This window comes from Rhinolophus sinicus, linkage group LG03 (genome assembly GCF_036562045.2).
Source record: "Rhinolophus sinicus isolate RSC01 linkage group LG03, ASM3656204v1, whole genome shotgun sequence".
In the NCBI taxonomy this organism is placed as follows: domain Eukaryota; kingdom Metazoa; phylum Chordata; class Mammalia; order Chiroptera; family Rhinolophidae; genus Rhinolophus; species Rhinolophus sinicus.
Window position 1 is genome coordinate 198,097,658 of NC_133753.1, and position 7,340 is coordinate 198,104,997.

General features: G+C 50.3%; 1 long non-coding RNA gene across 1 annotated transcript; it reads left to right on the forward strand.

The window, feature by feature from the left end:
* The first annotated feature begins 20 nt into the window (after positions 1-20).
* LOC141570742 (uncharacterized) lies at positions 21-3,084 on the forward strand. Its single transcript, XR_012495205.1, has 2 exons — positions 21-598; positions 2,405-3,084. It is a non-coding gene; the product is annotated as an uncharacterized LOC141570742 (long non-coding RNA).
* Positions 3,085-7,340: the final 4,256 nt, after the last annotated feature.

Genomic DNA, 7,340 nt, shown 5'->3' on the forward strand with positions numbered 1-7,340 from the left:
GACCCGGGCGCGCCGCGGGCCTTCCGGGACTACTTTGGACAAATGAATCGAGGGCCCCAAGGGGCGCGCTATTGAGCCGCGGGCGTCTTCGCATGACTCCCCGCAGGCGAGTCGCCAGCGAAGTTTCTCTTTTATAGTAAAATTTCTGGATAAGTGAGGGTTTTACAGGCCCGACAACGACAATGTCTTCGTCTTGGCACACTCCTCCTTACCCCAGCGATTCTCTGAAAGAACGGGCTGGAGGGCTGGCTGGAGGTGGTGTCTGAGCCAATGTGGCGGCAGCGGAGTCCGCCGCCCCGCTGGGAGCGCCTTCGAGGCTCCGGGTTGCTGGGTTCCATCCTGCGACAGCCCTGCTGAGCAAACAGGTCGCAGTGTCAAGAAAGGTTTGCTCACCCTTTCCTTTTTGGGGTCCATGTCAGCAGACCTGGTCCTCGTTCTCCAGCGGCCGCTGGCGGCTTTGACTTGGGCGCTCAGACCTGGTAGCTTAGGGGTGGGACCCTAGGAGCCATGGCCTCAAGCAGGTGGAGAGAGAGTCCCCTGGCCCAAAACCTACAGGAGGCACCGGAGGCTGCGCAGGAGGCCCTGGGACTGGGGGCAGGTGAGAGTCTGATGGGGGAGGTGGTGGACTTTGTAACCTGGGGTTTGGGGCCCTGTTGTTGGTATGGAGGAAGCTGTGGCCCTAGGTGACCTCAGCCCCATCCTCCCAGCCACCAGCACCTAACCCCAACTGGACCCTGAAAGTCCCTACAGCCAGATGCAGATATGGGGGACCGGTGGGTGGCCTGAAGGCCCCTTGGCCCAAATGCAGGGGGCACATCAGGCTCCTAGCTTACCCAGTGATGATGTCGGTTTATTTAAATAGAGGCTCAGGCCGGCTCCAGTTTTATTCTTCTGGGCTGTCAAGCGGTGGGAAAACAGTTTGTTTTATAGTGTCTGTGATACTCAGCCCCTCAGATGAAAGTGCCCCTGGTCGCCATGGGCTCCGATATAAACAGGGGTTCCTGGAAGGGCCTAACCCTGTGTGGAGCCTTACCTTGGCAGGCCTGTCTAGGGGTGGGGGGGCAGGTATGGAGGTCCTGCTCAAGGCCGAAGACAGAGACTGTTTGTTTAACATTCCCTTTGGGATGGATTTTTAAATAAAGGTAGGGACTGAGTTAAGGCTGTGCTTTGAAAGAAGAAAAAGGCAACCTGCAGGAGACAGCCCCACACAGGAGCTACACTGTAAACAACTTTCTGACTTCTGATCTTTAAGTAGCAGCAAAACATGTGATCAGGTGCACAGTGCAAACTGGGAGAAAATCAGTGATGGTCCTAAATATCAGGGGGTTAGGAGGCTCAGAGTCGCACGCATTTCTGGTGCTGGCCGATTCGCAGGAGCACCGGAACGCTGGCATAGGATGCTTGGGGGCAGGTGCTGGCTACTACGTTGGGTCGTCACCTGGAGTGTGTCCCACGTGCCATGGAGTTGAGCTCCGTACAGGCTCACACTCCTTGGTGGCCTCCTTGGCCTGGCCCCATCCTGTCCTCTGGACAGTGGTCCTGCAAAGCGACAGTCCATGCACTCTGAAGGTGGACACTTCTGGGCAGGGGAGCCCCAGACAGGGTGATGCATGAAGGTGACCTCCACGACCTCGGGACAAGACTGTCCTGGTATGGCTCCCTGGGTGGCTCTCCCCCCATAGCCCACCTCCAGGCATCACTGCCCACTGCCCGGGTGGGCTCACTCACAGACCTCCCTGGGCTTGAGGCCCAGAGATGTCCACTTGGGGCCAGGCCAAGAAGACAAATGATGGCCACACTGTGTGTCTGAACAGTGAACGTGGCAAATCAGGCTTATTAACTGCTCACTACGATATGCTTTATGCTTCTACCTTGGAAAACATACCTTCTAATGACAATCACGAAATATGGCTAGAGCTGCTTTGTGTGGAAATCGTCAGGCCATGGGAAAGGACAAAATTTAATGGTTACTGTGCATGTCCATTCTGAGGGGTGGCAATGCTTGGATTTGTAATAAAATGACAACAGCATACTTCATAAATTACACATTTATGCTATCGAGTTTTTCTTGTCTTCTCTTGAGCAGAATCACTCCTTGTCTTAGGTAATCAAGATTTTTATATAATTTGTTTCACTGACAATAATGATTCAACAATTAAAAAGCAATTGTATTCAAAGTGTGGATCAAATGTATTTTCAACAGGAACTGTACGGTGAACCTGATGTAAGAAATAAAAATGACCAACTTGGTTTTTGTTTTCCAAAACATATTATTTCTTCAAAAATATTCCAAGCTAGCTATTAAAATTTAAAGGCAAAATACACATACTTTATAAATGTCAAATTTTTAAATAACAACTTTAAAGCTGCATTGTTTTAATATCTAAACTTTGATCCCCGACAGGGAGAGGCCTGCGGAACCCCGCAGAGGGAGGTGAGGTGCTGGGGCGGGCGTGAGTAGGCAGTCCTGGGTCTGGCCCTGGGCTCTGCGGCACTCACTCCACTAGGGCCCAGCAGAGAGCAAGCTCACTGTCATCTGGTCATCAGTGCCAGCCTCCTTCTGCCCTCCTGCGTGTGGGAAGCCACGTCACCGCGATGGGAAGAGTAAGTGCCAGGGTTTGGCAGGGGCCTTCAGGGCAAGACTGAGAAGGTGGTGTCAAGGTCACTGGAGGTTGAACATCAGTGGATGTGAGCTGGGTGGGCTACAGGGCAATTTCAGATAGTCTGAGGCCAAGGCACAGAGAAGACCCAATACTGCCCTGAAAGGTGGAAGGGCCAGGTGGAGAAGGCCCGTCATGGACCGTTTTCCTTGGAGATCAACAGCTCTTGGCCTGGACGCAGTCCAGCCATACTCAGGAGTGCCCTTTGCGACAGTCAAGGCTTCTCAGTTCTGGGTCCCCGTCTCCCAGGATGACCCAGCACCACTGGCTCTGCAGGTGCCCCTGTCACCAGCTCACCAGAGGTGTGATTCCAAAACCCCCCCCGGGAGCCAAATCCTCACTTTCCTGCTGACTTCACACACAGAGCTGGACCCTGCGCACATGTTTTCCTGCTCACGTCATATAAAAAGATCAAATATTAGCACTTCTATGTCTCGTGTGTTTGTTTTTTTATAGACTTTGTATTTTAGAGCAGTTTTAAGGTTACGGAGAAACTGCACAGCAAGTCCAGAGACCCCTGCTCTGTCCCCTCTTATTTACGTCTTGCATTAGTGTTTGCATTTGTTACAATTGATGAGTCAATCGTGACCCAGCATTAACTCAAGTCCAGAGTTTCCGTTGGGTTTCATTCTTTTGTTGCACAGTCTGTGGGTTTTGACACATGAACAATGTCATGATGCTTAATTTTATACAGCACAATGACAGTCTTCTTCCTGATCTCAGAGCTGTCCCTCCGATGTCTGAGAGAAAGACTAGATCCCACCAATAAGTAAGTACAATGAAAGTGTACAGTGAAGCCATGAATGCATGTGTTCAAACATATAAGTACATGAAACACACAGTCGCCAAACAGAATGCTTGACATCTAGTTACATTTCAATTGTTTCATAAACAACTGACAAACTTTGTAGTGTAAGTGTGTGTCATAGAGTATTTAGGACACACTCTAAAGCGTGTCATTGGTTATATGAATTTCAAATGTGAGTCGGAGTTCTTTATTTTTATTTGCTAAATCTGGTAACCCTAACATTGATGAGACACATTAAAAAACATTTGTCAAGTGAAGCTTTTTTTCTTATATGGCTGGGAACAGAGGAGCGTGGGAGGGAGGCAGCAAGGCAAAATCCACACAACGAAAGTAGGTGAATATTCATGGCTGGAGTCAGAGGTGTGGGGCCCTTTGTTCAAGCCAGCACCACTTTACAGTAAGACAGGCAGTAAGCGAACCTGGTCTTTCAACAGAGACCCCAACAATCCTTTTAGAACCTCTCTTTTGCTTTGACCTGTTCTCCAAACCTTCCCGTCTCTCCTTTCTCCCACGGAAAGCTGTTCTCGAATCACACACTCACCTCCTGAGTCAACGCTCTATTTAAAAACAACCATTTTACAACCAGGTAGATGGTTCAACCAGGGACGTGACATAGGCTGAGACATGGGGACAGAGGAGTGACAAGGCCGTAAGCTGCAGAGGGACTGGTGCACTGAGAGGGAAAGGCACCACGGGGACATTCACAGGGAGGCTCGAACTGAAGTGATGGGTTCATGTCAATATCAAAGTCAGTCAGGTTAATATGCGGTAAATAGCTATAATACTCATTTTGGGCAGTTCTATTTTAGTAATTGTACAATACTTGTATGATAAGTACAAATAAGACCCTGAGCATTTGAAAGAGGAAATTCTTTGTTTTAAATAAATGACCTGTATGCTGATTGTTCTGAGGCACAGGGTTTGGGGTTTGGGGCTAACCTGTGATGCCAGCACAGAAACGCTGAGCACGACCCGACCCACACTGAGGTCCGTGGCACTTTGACAGCTAAATCAAGTCAGATTGGCTAGACTGCAAAATCCAACAAAGCAATAACACAAGCAAAAGTTATAGTTTAACAATTATTTTATTGGAAAGAAAAGGAAAACAATTAAAAAAAAAAGACGGTCACTTTAATTCAGCATGGGTTTATGGACCCGCCCCCATGTTCATAGCATTTACATTCCACGTTAAGTGACTTCATGTTTGAATCCACTGGTTCTTCAGTTGGGACGCACTGGAGACAGCTGGACAGAGGTTCGGGTCAGTTGGTCTGGCGTGGGGCCAGGCATTGGTATTTTTGAAAAAGGTGATAGAACCGAGGCTGAGAAAATAAGACATAAAAAGCCTGCAGTGGAATTCAGGCCGCATTCAGGTGGCTGAGCCAAGAGGGAGAGACAGCGCCTCTGCAGTGTGGTGACATGACCTGTAGACCGGGTCTGGAATATGATGCCCCATGCACTCTGGAAAGAGCCAGAAGTTTCCAGAGAGCACTGATGTCCTGCCAACAAGGTGTCCGGCGATGGTGGGGGCTGGGGTGGCTTAGCTTGGCCATCACAGGGTGCCCAGCAAGCCCTTGGTTTCCATCAGAAGCAGGAAAAATGACTGCCTTTGATAGGGGGGGACTCCCAGCACTGGACTCTGCCTTAGTTCTGACTCAGCTGTGGGCCCACAACCACCCTTTCCCACAATTGGCAGGAAGAAGGAATGCTGGGGCCAAATCTGGGCTCTGGCCCTGGTTCTGGAGCTGGACTGATGGGCCAACTGCGTGTTGTAGCTGCAGTCAGCACCGAGAATCAGGAGGCCGGTGGACAGGGACACTTGCAGGGTCTGCACTGACCTGAAGTCAGCACGGTGAGTCTGCAGATGGAGACGCCAAGAAGCAGTATGGTGCCCTCAGAGTGACGCTTTGGTCACGAGACTTCTGGAGATATGTTGTCGCCCCTGCAAGCTGCGTTCATTCCCTCCGCGTGGGACTGCCAGGTTCTGGCAGTGGGTCAAAGCACTTTAAAATGCCCTCTTTTTAGTTCAACAACCACGAAAGCCAGCAACGCTCACTCGGGTTTTCAGTAATTTCTTCCTGGGTGTCATTGTGTCACTGTGCAACCCCACTAACAAGTCCAGGTCATCACCAATGAGCCCTCAAGCTCACGGCAAACCCACAGGGGACACGGCCTCCTTAGGGCGTTCCAGGTGCGTCCATTGTGTGTCTGGGGAAAGACAGCAGACTTTCTTCACAGAGAATGTGACTTTCGAGTAGTCGTTTGTGCCCTAAGTGGAGAAACGATATGGTGAGAAGGACCAACAAAAGATGCATCAAGCCAGGAACTCACAGGAAATTGAACATTGTCATTTTAACTGTTTTGATGGGAAGACACATGATAACTGAAAGAGCAACGCCTACATTTGCCTCCTCTGCCTTCTTTTCCCACCTGTCCACCCCCTGCTACAGCCTCCCTCTGGCCCGTACTCTGCCGCCTGCCCCTGCAGCCTCCAGATGCTGTTCTCCGTTCTCAAAGCCTGTCCCTCACCAGCCATTCCACTTCCAGACTCCAAAGTACCTCCTCAAGCTGGTCGCAGACCTGACACTCGCTGGATCAAGGGGCTGCAGGAGACCCTGGCCTGCAGGATCAGACCCGAGACTGGGTCCTCAGCAGCGGGCTTCGGGACGTGGCAGCCTGCTGGGTCATTGTCCTCATCTCCCCTGGCTGGTGCTCATTCCAAAAGATAGCTTGATCCCGGGACACCCTGCAGACTGCCAACTACAGGCACCCCGTGTACACAGAAGTGTCCTGGGACCTCGTGCAGACAGACAGCGGGTGTGGGAGGCCAGAACCTCAAACCCACGATCTTCATCTTCTCTCCTTCCAGGAGACCTGTGCTGCCTCTGAGCCTTGATTGTACCCAGGTCCCATGAAATGGCCTCAACTGTTCTTTAGTGCAACTTAGGTTAGATGCCGACGAATTTGTTTTAATGTGTCCTTATTAAACACTTGTTCCGCGATCGCGGCCTCTTGAAACACCATCCGCTGGTTAAAATGTGTGGGGCGAGAAGCAGAGGGTGGTCTGTCCGGCAGGAGAGACGGCAGCCGGTTCGCTTCCCAGCCCCAGCCCTTGCTGACAGCTCCTCATGGTTAATTAACTTGCCATCACGGTGCCTCCAGCGCTTCCTCATGCAGGAAGCGAGCAGAAAAACACACTTTCTTAACTGAGATGTCTCCTAGTAAAACTCCCCGAGAAGTGCTAGGTACAAATGCAAAGGGAACTCGGGTTGGTATAGCAAGTTTAATTACTACTTCAGGGAACCTATGGGCTTTTAACTGCCACAGAGTAAGGCCTGGCTTTGTAGCAATGGCATCAATTAACTTGACAGTTATGCTCATAAGTACATTATATACATGTTATAGTGAAAAACTGGAAAGGCACAGTGCAGTGTGTATGTCTGTGTGCACAGGTGTGTGTGCAAGTGTGAGCCCGTCTGCCCACGAGGCTCTGTGAGCTCCCCCTGAAGGATGGAGCGTTCCCAGACCCTTCCGCCTCTCAGGTGATGGGACTCAGCCCCAGGGAGACCTTCTCATTGGGTTGGAGATGCAAAGATGAAAAAGAAACTCATGAAATTCAAAGCCATTTTTATTAACATTAACTGGTGTTCACTTTTAATGACTGGCCTTGAAGAGAAGTTCAACACATAAACACATTTGAAAAATTTTCTCTCACCCTAATATTTTTATTTAACTGGTGGCAACGCACATCATTTCTACCCTAACTCAGCCACGTTCAATGGTCCGGGACGAGGAAGGGATTGTGCACGTGTTTACTCTTCCCTTTCCCGAGAGTTTGTTGTGGGTGGTGACACGGGTGTGGCTACGTTGGG